Raw genomic sequence first — 16,477 nt, 5'->3', positions numbered from 1 at the left:
TTCCCGGCTGCTCGGGATCTGCCAGGGGGGAACTAACGGCGGCTAAGCTACCTTGGTCTGCACCAACTACAGGGGCCTGGCTAGCTGTAGAATTTTCCAAGGTGCGGAGCCGAGTCTCCAATTCGCCCAGCCTGGCCTCCAAAGCTACGAATAAGCTACACTTATTACAAGTACCATTACTGCTAAAGGAGGCCGAGGAATAACTAAACATTTCACACCCAGAGCAGAAAAGTGCAGGAGAGACAGGAGAAGCCGCCATGCTAAATCGGCTAAGAGCTAGTAGCTGCGCTAAGCTAGCGGATTCCTAAAAACACACAAAGTGAATAATGTGTAAATAATTTAGAGGTGATTCAGCAGAGGGAGTGCTTTAGTTAAGGCACGTGAAGATTACACTGTGAAACAAATCGTTATCTAGTTATCTAGATCAATCTAACTGCGCAGATTAAACAGCTAACAGATACAGAAAAACACCGCTGTGCTCCGGAACAGGAAGTGATACAATACCGCAGTGAGAGCCAACCACCAGTAGAGGCAAGCAAAACATTAGCATGGTGACATCACAGGCTGGTAGCAAGCTGCAAAACTCTGCTTCATTTATGTGTAAATTGTCATATATGATGTAAATGTTAGGGAGAAACAAACACTTCTAAAACTGAAAACACTGTTTTTGGAACCTAATAACACCAATGAACTTCATTATTTTGCAAACGTTAGCATGGTGACATCACAGGCTGGTAGCAAGCTGCAAAACTCTGCTTCGTTTATGTGTAAATTGTCATATATGATGTAAAAGCTAGTGAGAAATAAACACTTCTAAAACTGAAAACGCTGTTTTTGGAACCTAATTGTTGTGAAGATGTAGGAACACGGACCCACAACAGGGGGCATTAAATGAACGGGCAATGGATAAGCCAAACAGTAACAATTTAATGTTGTGAAGTGCACAACGCAATACAGACAAATACAGTTTTGGTACTAGAAACAATTACATGTTGAGTGACGTGTGGGCAGGCTTGAGGATAGGAGACGTCCGTCCCGAACCGAGCCGGATCCCACACGGCCTTCACCGCCAACGGATCTGAAGAACACCGGAGCCGCCAAGTCCTGGATCCCCAGGTGGCCACCGTCTCCAGCTGTCAGACCTGGTACTGCTGGCAGAGAACAGAAACAGTATTGATGAGTGTGAGTTTGCACACTCAGTAATCCCACAGTCTGTGTTCTTTTGGGAGGGAGCACCTCCACCTCCAATCACACATTCGTGCAGCTCCTGTCTAACCACTTATGTGGTTGGAGTGTGAAGCGAAGCCGTCGCTGATCACACCAAATGCCAATCCCTCAGATAAGGCAACACCACAGGAAAACGGCTGCAAATAAGTTCAGACTATAAGTCAGGGTTTAGTTCAGCAGAGAAAATTACCTCATCTGTTAGCTGATTTCTCGGCGGGGAGGTGGAGTTGCAGTCCGGCCTTTATGGTGGTGGTGGTGGTGATGTGATGTGGATGAGTGACAGCTGGTGCTGATGATGAGTGACAGCTGTCACTCCCGGTTGCTATGACGCCCTCTCTGCTTGAAGCCCGCACTTCAAGCAGGGTGCCATCTGGTGGTGGGCCAGCAGTACCTCCTCTTCAGCGGCCCACACAACACTAATAACACCTATGAACTTCATTATTTTGCGAACATTAGCATGGTGACATCACAGGCTGGTAGCAAGCTGCAAAACTCTGCTTCGTTTATGTGTAAATTGTCATATATGATGTAAAAGCTAGTAAGAAATAAACACTTCTAAAACTGAAAACAGTGTTTTTGGAACCTAATAACACCACAGAATCATTTACAAGACATTTTGACATTTACCATTTTGTGGACAATAGTGTGCACACTCATTTCTGCTAACTCAAAGCTAACTTCCTATTTGTCTCATTAATACCTGCAAATCTATGATGATGATCTACAAATATTCCTTGATTCCACTCTTGTCAAAAGCTCATGTGCACACACACAAGGCCTCCTGCAGACACTGTTAAAGTGTAAATATTGTTTTTGATTGATTGATTGATTGATCGAATGATAGAGGGGTTGTATTGAACATATACAAATTAGAGGTGGGCGGATCGATCCTAATATCGATAATATCGACACCAACGCTGGTACTGATAATGAACAATCCTCATGTAAAAAGATCGATACTCAACCTTTTTTTTTCTCCCGCACGCACTGCCTGCTGCGCACACAGATTCATAAAAGTGTACTCTGTGTCTGTAAGAGCAGCGCTGCGCTGTGTCACACAACATGGAGCAACGCACCCTTGTATTGTGGGTTTGTCAGCCCTCTACCTCAGGACAGTTGGTTTTAAGTTGTGTTGAGTGATATTTTTTAAACTAAAATGTTGATTGTGATAATAAAGTATTTGGTTGTCATGTAAAATTCTATCCTAGGTCTTTTGGATCCTTTGGATCTATTAAACTTAAATACGAAAAAGTATTGGTATCGATATCGGCGATACTGGGCCTGTATTTACTTGGTATCGGATCAATATCAAAATTCCCGGTATCGCCCACCTCTAGTACAAATTGTGCAATAGGATCTCAATAATTAATTAAACAACTGCAAATTATAAAGAACACAAGGATCATAGGCCGAGGGTATTTTAGCATTGCGTTACATTTTTATTAGCTTGAACCAGTCTGCAGTTTTATGCAGAAAACCTTGCTCAATTGATGGGTTTCCATTTTTGGATTTTTTGGGGGGTTTTTTTAGAGGTGGTTGCTGTGAAACCCAGCAGATCTGCAGATTCTAATCAAACAGTCTGTTTGGCAGCAGCAGCTGAGCTGTGTTCAAAGTCACTTAATTCAGCTTTGTTTTTCCATTCTGGTGTTTTGGCAGATTTTGTTGACTGTACCAACACGCTTTGGGTTTTTGCCACGTGATTGGCAGAAGACCATTATATGGCCCTTCAAGTCGTGATTCAGCAGCATGAAATATACATGAATCTATTGGTTCATGATATTGTGACGAAAAGCGCCTCATTTTCGTCATGGCAGGACAAAGTCGTCCTAATTCATTTCGTGATCGCTGCACGAAATTAAAAGTGAAGTGGGGGGGGTTATGGTTAGGGTGGGGGGAAGTAGGATTAGGATTAGGGTTAGGGTTAGAGGTGGTAGTAGGGTTACTAATAGTGAGTTTAAAAAAAAAACCGTCACGAAAATTTGACTCATTTCGTCACGGGAGCATGAAAAAAAAAACGTGAGACTGGGCTGAGATTAACATAAATGTTTTAATGATATTGCTGGGTGTTCATTCATTCTCCGCACATTTTATTGTCTTCATGCTGACTCTTTGTGTGCGGCTCATGTGGTTGTGATTAAATCTGTCGGGATTCATTTCTGAGGCAATCGGTAGTCGGTACGCAAACTGAAAATTACCGAGTGTATGAAGAGGAGGGGGGAGAGAGAGAGAGAGAGAGAGAGAGAGAGAGAGAGAGAGAGAGAGAGAGAGAGAGAGAGAGAGAGAGAAAGAAACTTGCAAGAAGCCGTGCATGCAGAAAAAGCTCCGCAGCGCAGCTCCTCGGCGGGTTTAGGCTGCAAAAAAAGGGGGCTTGTTGCGGATTAAAATGATTGCCACAACTCAACAAAACATGACCACGGAGCTGGTAGGTGTATTTTTTTTATTTTTCTAATTGTTTGACTTATTTTGCATCAGGAAGAGAGCAGCTGTGAGTGTGGGGGGATTCCTCACCTAATGCCACCATTACCGATTATGGGCTGTTCACACTTTTCCCATCAGATCATCTGTCTTCTGGACGGCTTTGACTCTGTGCACTGCGGTGCTGCTGCACCGACGTCCAGTACATCTGTCCCAGGCAGACTTTTATTAACATTTATTAGAATTTGCTTGGACCTGCAGGAAGAGCAAAACTGCAGGTTTCCGTGATTTATCTCTTTGGACGCTTATTGTCAGATGATGATGTTGCATTACTATTCCGCAAGAAATTCCGTGGCGAGGAAATAAAATGACAGCCCCCAAACCAAAAAGAGCATCATCTTGTAACTCACCACATTATTAAAGCATATATTTAAATCTGATGAACTTTGATGCACCAGATCCACAAAAAAAAGAAGAAGAAGAAGAAAAAAAAGGGAACCTTACATTGTCATCTCAGACCTGCCTGCCACCTGCTGGATGGTTACTGGATCAGACAGACTGTTTTAACTCAGAAAAATGAAGCATACCATATTTTATAATTATTGCACAGTGGTTGTGTAATGAAACTCAAATAACACAGTCGTACCTCCACACAACCCCGCTGAAAGGATTTTGGTTGAATTTAGCTGTGAAAGAAAACAAGACCAAGGGAGCAAGATTTGGCTAAATGTGCATTGAGTGGGGTCAGTGAGAGAGAGAGCAGAATATTGTTGAATATTGTTAACTTTAGGTACATCATATTTTTCTTTATTTTTATTTGTTGCTCTTTGTAACACTTGCTTTGACAATGTAAATGTATGTTTCCCATCAGGGGCGTAGCACCAAATTCTGGGCCCTAGGTACTAGCCATATTGAAGCCCCCCCATTGTTATGTTCTTTTTTATTAATGCAAACACCAAATTTCTAATGTGTCGTCAAACCAGGTCTAAATCATGTATACCTTAGATCACACCTGGGAGTCAGAACCCTTTTTAAAGTTGGCGGAGCAATATTGAGTTGGGGGGTCTGGGGGACCAAATTGCACCAGTTTTCTAGAAAATGGTGCAATTTGGTGCATTCCTGTCTGTTAAAATGCACAGGAATGCACCAAAGAAAAATGGGGCAATTTGGTGCATTCCTGTCTGTTAAAATGCACATGTGAGTTTTGCCATTATTTCTTTAAGTGAGTTATTACTAAAAGGCCTTTATCACACAACATCAACGTTTGAGCTTGTAACAAAGTTATGTTATATTCTGGTCAAAAACATACCTGGAGTAGTGTTTAGTTTTATTTTGCACATACATACATCACCGACACACCACAGAGAGATTTCCATCAGGTTTAGATGCCGACAGCAACTATCTCAACCACTGACAACATATTACAGCAAGAGTCCACAAAAGTATTTTAAAGGCCTGACGAAAGTGTAATATGTTATATTTAATAAGATATTTTCATGAAAAAAGACCCAAATGTGCAGTTTACTGCATTTTATTTTTTTTTATTGTGTAAAAACACAGCTTAGATGTGGTTTGACTGAAACAAATTGTCATTAATGTTGGGAAAGTGTAGGAACACGGACCCACAACAGGGGGCGCAAATGAACGGACAATGGAGTAAGTCAAATAACAATGCTTTACTGTTGTGAATGTGCACAACGAATACAACCAATCACAGAAATGGACAACAGTCAATTCACAAAAGTGTCGTGTGGGCAGGCTCGAAGATAGGAGACGCCTCTCCAAGGTAAGACCGGAACCACACGGCTTCCTCCGCCACAGGACCCCGGGAATACTGGAGCCGCCAAGTCCCGAACTCCCAGGTGGCCACTGCCTCCGCGTGTCGGACCTGGTACTGCTGGCGAGGAAACAAAGTACAGTCAGATGGGGGCGCGTTTGCACCCAGGACTCCGAACAGCAGGAAAGTTACCTCCACCTCTCGTTGGAACAGTAATCCAAATAACTAGCTCAATCCAAAAAGATACACTCTGTTAGCTTCAATACGTTACCTCTCCGGTAAAAACGATATCTCGGCAATGAGGTGGAGATGCCGTCCTGCTGACATACCCCACTGATGATTGCCGTCAGCTGTCTCAGGTGATGGGTGACAGCTGTCACCGAGGCTGCTCCCGTGAGGCGGCGGCGCCCTCTGTTGCCTGGAGCCCGCACTCCAGGCAGGGCGCCCTCTGGTGGTGGTGGGCCAGCAGTACCTCCTCTTCAGCGGCCCACACAACAGGACCCCCCCCTCAACGGGCGCCTCCTGGCGCCCGACCGGGCTTGTCCGGGTGGCCATGATAGTGGATCCGACAACTCCGTTTTGACCTCGTCTTCGTGTACCCGGGACAAGGCATCCGACTTCTGGTTCTTGGTCCCGGGCCGGTAGGTGATCCGGAAGTCAAAACGGCCGAAGAACAGTGACCAGCGGGCTTGCCTGGGGTTCAGCTGCTTGGCGGTCCTGATATACTCCAGGTTCCGGTGGTCAGTGAAAACCGTGAATGGCACGGACGTTCCCTCCAACAGATGTCTCCACTCTTCAAGAGCCTCTTTCACCGCAAGGAGTTCTCGATTGCCGACGTCATAGTTCCGTTCGGCCGGGGTCAACCTGCGGGAAAAGTAGGCATACGGGTGAAGGACCTTATCGGTCTTCCCGCTCTGGGAAAGCACAGCTCCTATCCCTGAGTCCGAGGCGTCCACTTCAACCACTAACTGGCGACTAGGATCGGGCTGCACCAGAACGGGTGCAGACGAGAAGCGCCATTTCAACTCCTTGAACGTGGCATCGCAACGATCCAACCAGGTGAAGGGGACTTTTGGGGAGGTCAGGGCTGTCAGGGGGCTAACTACCTGACTGTAACCCTTAATGAACCTCCTGTAGAAATTAGCAAAGCCGAGGAACTGTTGCAGCTTCCTACAGCTGGTGGGTTGGGGCCAGTCTCTCACCGCCGCGACCTTGGCCGGATCAGGAGCGACGGAGTTAGGGGAGATGATAAACCCCAGGAAGGACAAAGAAGTGCGGTGGAACTCGCACTTCTCGCCCTTCACAAACAGTCGGTTCTCCAACAACCGCTGCAGGACCTGACGTACATGCCGGACATGGGTCTCAGGATCCGGAGAAAAGATGAGTATATCGTCTAGATATACGAAGACGAATCGGTGCAGGAAATCCCGCAAGACATCATTAACCAATGCTTGGAACGTCGCGGGGGCGTTTGTAAGACCGAACGGCATGACCAGGTACTCAAAGTGACCTAAGGGGGTGTTAAATGCCGTCTTCCACTCGTCTCCCTTCCGGATCCGAACCAGGTGATACGCATTCCTAAGATCTAGCTTAGTGAACATTTGGGCTCCATGCAGGGGCGTGAACACTGAATCCAACAAGGGCAATGGGTATCGGTTACGAACCGTGATTTCGTTCAGCCCCCTGTAATCAATGCATGGACGTAGTCCGCCATCCTTTTTTCCCACAAAAAAGAAACCTGCACCCATCGGGGAAGTGGAATTCCGGATCAACCCGGCAGCTAAAGAGTCCCGGATGTAGGTCTCCATTGATTCGCGCTCAGGTCGTGAGAGGTTGTACAGCCTGCTGGACGGAAACTCAACGCCTGGAACCAAATCAATGGCACAATCGTACGGACGGTGCGGGGGAAGGGTGAGCGCCAGACCCTTGCTGAACACGTCCACAAGGTCATGGTACTCCACCGGCACCGTCCCGAGATTGGGCGGGACTCTGACCTCCTCCTTAGCCTGGGAACCGGGAGGAACCGAGGAACCTAAACATACCCGATGGCAGGTCTCGCTCCACTGAACCACTACCCCGGACGGCCAATCGATCCGGGGATTGTGTTTTAACATCCAGGGGAACCCGAGAATCACGCGGGAGGTGGCAGGAGTCACAAAAAACTCGATCTCCTCCCGGTGGTTCCCTGACACCACCAGAGTTACTGGAGGTGTCTTATGTGTGATTAAAGGGAGTAGGGAGCCATCTAGTGCCCGTACTTGCACAGGTGAAGTAAGTGCCACCAGAGGGAGCCCTGCCTCCCTGGCCCATTTGCTGTCTAGCAAATTCCCCTCAGAGCCCGTGTCCACCAGTGCTGGGGCCTGAAGGGTTAAATCCTCATAAAGGATTGTAACTGGGAGTCGTGTGGCAATATGGGTGTGTCCCACGTGAATGTCTCGGCCCACCCCTAGCCCAGTTTCTAGGGGCGGGCGTTGGTGTTTAACCGCTCGGGGCAGTCCCTTACCTGATGCTCTATCGAGCCACAAACAAAACACGCTCCGCGGACCAGCCTCCTCTGTCTATCCGGGGGTCTAAATGTGGCCCTGCTCGTGTCCATAGCTTCGTCAGCAGGGGGAGCTGTAACCACACGGAGCGTAGGGGCCGTGGAGCGTGGGGAGGGCGGAGCTCGGTCGGAACCGGAAGGGAGAGGGACGGCGCGTGCCCGGCCACGCCCTTCGTCTCGTTCCCGACGGCGTTCTTCTAACCGATTGTCTAATCGTATAACGAGATCAATAAGCCCATCTAAATCCCGCGGTTCGTCCTTAGCCACCAGGTGCTCCTTTAGGACCAACAACAGTCCATTTACGAAGGCGGCGCGGAGGGCAGTGCTATTCCAGCCGGACCTCGCAGCCGCGATGCGGAAGTCGACTGCATAGGCAGCTGCGCTCCGGCGCCCCTGTCTCATTGACAGCAGCACGGCTGAAGCGGTCTCTCCTCTATTAGGGTGATCGAACACTGTTCTGAACTCCCTCACAAACCCATCATATGTCTGAAGGAGCCGTGAATTCTGCTCCCAGAGCGCTGTAGCCCAAGCGCGTGCCTCACCGCGAAGCAGATTTATTACATAAGCTATCTTGCTGGCATCAGTCGCGTACATGACAGGACGTTGTGCGAAGACGAGCGAACACTGCATAAGGAAGTCCGCGCACGTCTCCACACAACCTCCGTACGGCTCTGGAGGGCTTATGTATGCTTCCGGGGAAGGTGGGAGGGGTCGTTGAACGACCTGTGGAACGTCACTGTTACGCACAGGGTCGACAGGAGGGAGAGCCGCAGCAGCGCCCTGAGGGCGCGCTTCCACCTGCGCGGCGAGAGCCTCCACCCTGCGGTTAAGGAGGACGTTCTGCTCGGTCATTAGATCCAACCGAGCCGTGAAAGCGGTGAGGATTCGCTGCAACTCACCGATCATTCCTCCTGTGGACGCCTGTGCACCCTGTTCTTCCATTGGCCGTTCAACAGCCGGTTGACGCCCCTCGGGGTCCATGACGTTGGCCGAGATATCCTGTTGGGAAAGTGTAGGAACACGGACCCACAACAGGGGGTGCAAATGAACGGACAATGGAGGAAGTCAAATAACACTTTTACTGTTGTGAAACAAGCACAACAAACACAGCCGATTACAATAACAGACAATAAAGCCGAATCACAAAGGTGTCATGTGGGCAGGCTCGAAGATAGGAGACGTCTGTCCAAAGCAGAACTGGAACCACACGATTTCCTCCGCCACCGAACCCCGGGAATACTGGAGCCGCCAAGTCCCGAACTCCCAGGTGGCCACTGCCTCCGCTTGTTGGATCCGGTACTGCTGGCGAGGAACAGAAACAGTCAGATGTGGGTGCGCCTGCACCCAGCAACACGTATGGTGGAAAAACCACCTCCACCTCTCGTCAGGAAAAACACTGTAGTGCAGGAATGTGAGTACTTATCCTAAATACAGTCTCCTGCTGTTCTTTTCTCTTTCTGTGTAAAGGCAAAAAGTATTTAATGGTCAAAAGATAATCTGTTTGGCTGGATACGTTACCTCCTTGGTAGAGCGATATCTCGGCAGAGAAGTGGAGATGATGTCTTGCAGATATACCGCTGCGGATCAGAAGATTGATAACAGCTGTCGTAGGTGACAGCTGTCACCCCGACTGCTCCTGTGGGATGGCAGCGCCCTCTGATGCCTGGAGCCCGCACTCCAGGCAGGGTGCCCTCTGGTGGTGGTGGGCCAGCAGTACCTCCTCTTCAGCGGCCCACACAACACACACGTCACCTTTGTGGATTGACTGTAATTATATTCTGAGATTGTCTGTATGTTCGTTGTGCACATTTCACAACATTAAATTGTTACCTTTTGGCTCATCTATTGGCCGTTCATTTGCGCCCCCTGTTGTGGGTCCGTGTCACTACACTTTCACAACAATATCAGTGTGTTTGTTTGCTATATGATATATTTAACTGAAATTGCTGATGCAAACAACCAATGATTTATTAAAATCATGGAAATCTTCAGAGGTGCCCAAACCTTTCCATACAACTGTATATACAACAGACAAACCCTTTCTGACATCACCCATAGGGTTTTATAGAGCAGGGAAGAACCTAATTGGGTTTTGGAAGTAACCATCTTGGCAGTGCCTGTCTCCACCCAACTCCTGCCCAACTCATAAATGGATAAAGGGGTGGAGACAGGCAGTGCCAAGATGGTACAAATTAAATGACACTAAAATTTCATGCAGTGGAAATACTGGCGTAGAGAATTCTCAGATGGTCTTTTAGCACATTTAATCTCACAGCAACCCATATTATTTCATAGATTTGCTAGTTGCCTTTGGTAATGCTTGGACCTGGTGCTAGCAAACACTAGTCAGGGTTCTAGCCAGGATAAAATTTTAGCGTAGTGGTAATGTCGAGGGAGCGAAAGGAGTGAGGGGGGGCTCCCCCCCCTTTCCGCGGGGGGGGGGGGGGGGCTCACTCCCCAACCCCCTTCGTGGTGCGGAGCTTTTGAAAATTTAAGCTAAAAATTGGCCACTCTAGGGGTACCCAAAGGAGAAAATTGTACTTTATACACTATGTAGTCTTAATGGATAATTTTCCTACCTTTGCATCTTGGCAGTGTGTTACCTTCACAAAGGACCTTGTCAGAAGATATTCAAAGTCAGACACAACCAGGAATAGAAATAAAAAAATGTTTTATTGAAAGATATACAGAACACCATTTGATTTGTTGTTCAAACTCTAAGAAGACTGTACTGACTATAACGCCTTTTTTATACTATATGTTGTATGTTTTGTATGTTTTGTATGTGATGGTGTCTATTTGGACGTTGGAGTCTGCAATAAAGTTTGATGATGTTTGTCTTCATCTCAAAGCAATTTCTGTCTGCTATTACACAAAGCTCACATCACAAATGTACACTTCTATGAAGTTGACTGTGTGTTTGCTCTCTCCTGCGCTGAACGCACTTTTCACACCTCCAGACTTATTTACTGTTGGGTATTTTCTCCTCCAAACATTTTTTAAAACCTTTAACAAGACAAACAGAGTCAAGAAACACCAGTGAGACAGAAAATCAAATATTACGCGCGGAGTGCGGCCAGGCTGTACACCAAGGCTACACTAAAGTCTGGCCTGCTTTTCCGCTCTTTTTATTAAGAGACGCCCTCATCACATAAACAAGAAACTTGTCCTAAGGGTGGGGGTAATGACGCAAGACAAGTTTCTTCCCATAACATAAACGCATACGTCAAGTGCAGCTGTAAGGAAGAACACTTCAGGTCAGCACATCTCGTTCGTCTGTTGCAGGTATCAGCTGTTCTGCATCTGCCTGAAGTGTCCTGTCTTCCACACTCCTTCACACTAAACACCACATCACAATAGTCAAAACGTTCTCTTGCTCCCAGTCGTTAGAGGCTGCGAAAACAAAGTTATGTTATAACAATAAGTACATCCAGTCCTTCATTCCCAGCTCAGATTGACCCCAGAGTGCTAAAACAAAATTGAATTCTCAGGATTGCATTAAGACAGGTGCAAAACAGCACATCTCCGTTCTCATGAGAAAGAAGACAAAGCTAAAACAAGGTTGAATAACACATACATTCTCAGGGTGAAGTGCAAAACAGCACAACACCGTTCTCATGAGAAAGAAGACAAATGTACAAACGTTTAACAGTGATAACATATATACAAAATCTTTAACATTCCCCTCCTGTTTATCGCCTGTTAAACATACAGTAGGCATCACTCAGCTTAGCACTTCTTTTTGAGATTTTCACTAAGAGGTTCATCATGGTATGTTTTCTCTATAGGCTTACACCCCAGAGGTGATGTCATCATTGTCACCATCATCGGTGTCTGGGTCATCATACTTCCATTGGTCTGGGTACAGGTCAGGAGAGCCATCGTCCTCCTTGTCGTCATCTGTCCCCAGAAGTGGATATGATGCTGGACCCCCTCCTGGTCCTGGACTTATTGCTGTGGTTATCATTCTATTTACAAGGCCTCGGAGACATGGAATACAACAACATCCACACAATGTTAGAATTGCAGCAAATACTGCTATAGACACTAATAGTGAAGAAATCAAAGACCTCCATTTTCCCATCCCTTCCAGCCACCAATCCCAGCCTTCGGTGTTTACTCCACTGTGCTCTTTCATCTTCCTGTTCAACGTTCTCAGCCCGTCAATGGCTTGAGTGAGACTGCCGTCTGCAGCTGTGTTGTTGGGAATGAATGTGCAGCATTGTTCTCCGAACATGGCACAAACACCTCCTTTCTCTGCCAACAACATATCCAGAGCAATGCGATTCTGGAAGGCCATAAGGGACGTGGCTTCTAACTGTGAATGGACAGCCTTAAATCCTTCCTCAGTCCAATTTCCTAATTTCTGTACATTGTAGTGGATGTAGTTTATTCTGTCCACGTTTTTATTAATGGAGCACCACCAACAGATGGAAGATTCGAATCCAGCTGCTATTTGATTAACCAGTTTATACTCGTCAGGCACTCCCCTGGGGACTCCTATTGCGTCAATATATGTTGGATTTCCCACTCCTTTCCAATCTCTTTTCACTCTATGTCTGGCTACGTCTTTCTGCCAATCTTCAGGAATAAGAGAGGCTGCATATGTCGTAACGTCTTCAGGGGTCATGGGTATGGCTTCAACTGGTAACAATAATGATATTAATGCACAATAACCTGACACATTTCGTGGCAGTCTGTCAAAGATTCTGTTATCCCCACACCACCACCATACGTCACTCCTCCCGACAGGTTTGAATGTGGGAGTACTATGGACCACATTCTTACACCAGGCGGTGTGGTTTAAGCTACCCAAAGTCTTACTTGTCCCTGTCAAGTGTACACATGTATGGTTAGCATGCCCAACTTTGCTTGAGAATAAAGGTTTAATCTTAGTCAATTTGGTCACTGGATAGATCTTGTCCCACTTAGAACATTTGTTGTTTGCCGCAATGTATGTCTGTGTCATAGCAGTCAGTAGACAGTCTTTGGGTAATGCTGCCGGTATTACCTGTAATATAGGTCTGGGTCCCATACACACAACACAGTCCTTTTTTGCTGCTAGTCCTGCTTGTTCTGCCATTAAAAGCCAATTGTTATTTTGTCCACTAATTCCTGTAGTTACTAGGAACCAGTCATCTGCCTTCATGTCTTTTGTGCCTTGTACAGACACCCCCTTTGACGTACTTAAGTCGGTCAATATTGGTTGCTGTACTCTATCTGTTTCACAGAGGAAGAAATGGAAATACGGATCTTTTCCTTGTTTGTATACCCAAAGGAGGAACAACCAACAGTCTCCCTCTATATCAGGTGGGAATATGGTTCCTTTTTCTGTGGTATTCACCACTATAGACAGCTTATCATCTGTTTGATACATTTTGAGACTTTGACTCTGGTACTTAGCCCACTCGGTTTGTGCCCATCTTGGTGTCCATCTACTCCATTCATCGGCTACCAACGTTTCCCATCTCCTATCTTGTTGATCGTTGGTCATATACCATGAGAAACTATTTCCGTAATTAGTCCCTCTGTCACCATCCGGCATTCCATGGATAAGAGCACTATATGGTACAGAGATGATCACAGAAGTATTTCTAGGAATGCAGGCCTGTACACCAAATCGGTATGCATTATTCCCATCACAGCTATGTACTGTGGCATTGATTATCGGACTGGGGTCTTTGTTACTTCTTTTTGGTCTCTGCAATCTGTGGATGTGATCCGTATTATCATGTCCCGTGCTCATGGCTTTTAATAATAATACCAATTCAAAAAAGAAAAGTAGCATAACAAGGACTGTCCGTGGGGTCCAGAAACCCCCTTTCTTTTTATCTTTTTCTTTCGCCATTTCTGCACACTACAGCACACCTATGTTCAGAACAGTGGCTTCTTAATGTCTTCTGCTAGCTTTCGTGTCTAACCTGGATCTCAACACCAAGCTCACACACTATTACTAGTCTTGTCCTACTGTTCTTACTGTTTGTCTGTGTCTGCAGAAATGACTTTCTTACAGTGAGTTAAATGAATCCATGTACTTCTTTCCCCAATTTTCAAAGCTGTGGGTGTTGTGAGTAGTACTTGATAGGGCCCTTCCCATTTAGGTGAATGCCAGTGTTTTCTCTTGATGCTTCTTATCAACACCCAGTCTCCAGGTACCACTTTAGGGTCCTCCTGTGGAGAAATGGGATCATCAGTGTTTGGAACTCTCCCTCGTTGTCCTTCTAACATTTTTCTCATGTAATCCGCCAAATTGGCTTCCTCAGGTACATCCCAAATTTGTCCATAATATGGCAATCGATATTTTCTGCCAAACAATGTTTCATACGGTGTCAACCCCATGGTACTAGTTATGTTTATATACATTTTTACCAAATCTACACAATGTGTCCATGGTCTGCCTGTTTCCTCCATTGTCTTTCTAAGTCTGTTTTTTACTGTTCCATTCATCCTTTCCACTAATCCGGCGCTTTGTGGATGATAAGCACAATGATTTTTGAGATTAACCTGTAGTGCTTCTCCTACGTATTGCACTATTGCATTAACAAAATGCGCTCCGTTATCTGAATAGACTGTTTCTGGTATTCCAAATCGTGGGATGATGTCTTTGCATAATGCTTTAGCCACTGTAAGTGAATCTGCATGTTTTGTAGGGAACAATTCTACCCATTTTGAGAAGGCATCAATTATGACTAAACAAAATTCCTTCCCTTCATGTTTACTCAGCTGTATATAATCCATATGAATCACTTGAAAGGGATATTGTGGTGTTGGAAATTTACCTCTTTGGGGTCTCAAATTGCCTTGTGAGTTGTGTTTTGCACATATCATGCATGCTCTACAATGCTGTTTTGCATATGCATCGAACCCATAAAGACAAAAAATAGATTGCAATTGCGATATCATACCCCCTGATGAGACATGCGTCACGCCATGGCTCATAATAGCTGCCCATTTAAACATATTTTTTGGCAATATGGGTTTCTTTTGTGGTCATACGTACAAGTCATTTGCATACGTAGCGCCTTTAGCTATCCACATTTGTTTTTCTCTGTCTGTTGCCTGCTGTTGCATATCAGCAAGCAGTGTACGACCTATATACAAATCTGGAGTTGTTTCCTGTATAACAAAAATAGAAGAAGCTGCTGCTGCCTCTTTTGCTACTCTGTCAGCAAAATCATTTCCTTTTGAAACACTGTCAGAGCCTTTAGTGTGAGCCGCACATTTGCATATAGCAATTTGTTGAGGCAACTTCACAGCTTGCAGTAGGGCAGTTAGGAGAGTGGCATGAGTCACTGGCTTTCCAGATGATGTCACCATTCCACGCTCTTCCCACAGTTTTGCAAACACATGCACTGTGCTGAAAGCGTACTGGCTGTCTGTATAAATTGATACGGCCGTACCTTGAAACAGATAGCAAGCTGCAGTTAAAGCAACTAATTCAGCTGCTTGTGCTGAAAATGACGATGGCAATGAAGCAGAATCTAATACTTCTGAATTTGTGACGACAGCATATCCAGATTGTGTTTGTCCATAAGCATTTTTGGTGGAAGAACCATCCACATACACGATTGTACTGTTTGGGATGGGTGTGTCCCGGAGGTCTGGGCGTGCTTTTGTACAAACTGTTGCTACATCAAGACAATTGTGCGGCTCACCATCCTCAGGTAAAGGTATCAATGTGGAGGGATTCAATGTTGTACAGCGCTCTATCGTAAGGTGTGGCTGTGATAATAGCAAGGACATGCACGAAAGATGTCTTGCTGGGGACAAAAGGCTCATGTTTGTCTGCAACAAAAGTGCAGAGACTGCATGTGGAACTTTCAATGTCAACTGATGGAATAGAACAACATTACTGCTACTTTGAACAGCCATAGAGGCCGCAACAACAGCCTGTACGCATGGTGGTAAAGCACTTGCTACTGCATCCAATTTAGATGAGTAGTAGGCAACTGGCCTCAATTTTGAGCCATACACTTGAACCAAAACACTAGTCATGAACTTATTCTTACAATCAACTGTTTGAGTAAATGGTTTACTATAATCTGGTAGTGCCAAAACTGTGGATGACACTAATGTTTGTTTTACTTTTACAAAGGCTTCCTCAGCATCTTTGTTCCATTCCAACACGGTTGACATTGAAATATCATCTTTGTACATCAAATCAGAAAGTGGACTAGTCAACTCTGCATAGCAAGGAATCCATGCCCTGCAGTAATTTGTTAATCCAAGAAATGACATCATCTGCTTTTTGGTTTGTGGTTTTGGAGCGTGCAAAATTGCTTCCTTCCTATCAGACAGGATCGTGCGCCCTGTGGCTGATAACTCATGTCCTAAATATTTTACTTTATCCCTACACAACTGAACTTTGTTTCTACTCACTCTGTGGCCATTGTCAAATAAGAAACATAATAATGCTACTGTGTCAGTTATGCAGTTTTCTCGTGTGTCAGAGGCAATCAAAATGTCATCAACATACACTAATAGTTGGCTATCTGCCGGTGGAACGAAATTGGCTA

This window comes from Thalassophryne amazonica, chromosome 6 (genome assembly GCF_902500255.1).
Source record: "Thalassophryne amazonica chromosome 6, fThaAma1.1, whole genome shotgun sequence".
NCBI lineage: Eukaryota > Metazoa > Chordata > Actinopteri > Batrachoidiformes > Batrachoididae > Thalassophryne > Thalassophryne amazonica.
Note: the sequence above shows the minus strand (reverse complement) of the source record.